Raw genomic sequence first — 1,327 nt, forward strand, 5'->3', positions numbered from 1 at the left:
TATCAAATATAGTTTAATGTATATAAACATACTTTTCACAAGAAATACAACATTTCTTGTCAGCAATTAAATGTGTTAATTTGAATTAATAAATACAAGTATTAAAGCTGACATTTCTTCACTGTGCTCAGTTATTTTACTTAAATTGCATATAGGCTCACACAGGGATCATATTATTTGCAGCCAAATAATAAAATACATTGAAGATCAACGCAAATAGTCTTTTAATAAATCCACACAAGGGTAAATCACATAACAGGCAGACAGGAGCACACGTAGAGACATAGTAGACCGGAGAGGGAGCAGAGGACACACTACAGCTTAAATAGGGTGCTAATGAGTGACAGACAGGTGAGGAGGATCAACTCATGAGAACACAGGTGAACTGACTAACAATCAAACATGGGGAAAAACTGGGTCACACTGAGCACATGGGGAATGAAACACAAAACAGTCCAAGGGTGTGACAGTCAGCAGCTCCTTTCAGAAATGTTGAAATCTTGGAGCTTGCCATCTGCTGTGGAGATTTTCTGCCCTCCTGAAATCACAGAACAATTTTTTTAAAGAATTTTTTTGATCTTCTGTGAACAGATTGACAGTCAGTAAGTCCACTAGTGCTGTTAGCATCACACGCTAGCTGCTCTCTGTCTGTAAAACGAGCTGTGAAAAGCTTATCACACACACACAAACAAGACAAACTGAGCCACAAACTCTCGGAGAAGAGATTCAACAGCAGGATAACTCACCTTCTCTTCCAGGCGCAGAGCTCACTTCCGGTCCAAACAGGAGATGTCCGTCACTCTCACGACACTTCTGATTAGACCATATGGATTATGATACATTATTTATCACTGCTCCTCCACCACACAGTGCTTCAGTAGCTAAGAAGTTTAAATATAAAATACAGTAATAAAGTACAGATTTACAGTGATTACTTTCATAATACAGTAGCGGTATATATTTATTTATTTATTTATTTATTCTATAAACGTCTTACCTTTTAAAAGTTCATCACATCGATGTCTTCTGGTTGCACCTCTGCAGATCACACTATCCCATGATTCACCGCGCACAACAGTTTTAAACTTTAAAGCGGTTTAAATGTTGACATGTCGTTCTATAATGTGATTTTACAGATAGTTTATATTTCTATTTCTATAGCTTCAGACTGGATTCACACTGCTGAACATCAGTTTTAAACAGTGCAGTACAGTCGTTACTGTTGCTCGGCAACAGCTGCTGTGTCACTGTTGCTAGGAGACCAGATCAATCCTCCCCATTTAGCCGGTGTGTAGTGAGATTAAAATATTAAATATTAAATACATAT

At 37.7% G+C, this 1,327-nt stretch overlaps 1 long non-coding RNA gene across 1 annotated transcript; it reads right to left on the bottom strand.

Annotated features, from left to right (window-relative positions):
- Positions 1–207: 207 nt before the first annotated feature.
- LOC117598016 (uncharacterized) lies at positions 208–1,059 on the bottom strand. Its single transcript, XR_004578767.1, has 3 exons — positions 998–1,059; positions 747–881; positions 208–538 (listed from the first exon to the last, which is right to left on the bottom strand). It is a non-coding gene; the product is annotated as an uncharacterized LOC117598016 (long non-coding RNA).
- Between the last annotated feature and the right edge of the window lie 268 nt (positions 1,060–1,327).

This window comes from Pangasianodon hypophthalmus, chromosome 9 (genome assembly GCF_027358585.1).
Source record: "Pangasianodon hypophthalmus isolate fPanHyp1 chromosome 9, fPanHyp1.pri, whole genome shotgun sequence".
Classification (NCBI taxonomy): domain Eukaryota; kingdom Metazoa; phylum Chordata; class Actinopteri; order Siluriformes; family Pangasiidae; genus Pangasianodon; species Pangasianodon hypophthalmus.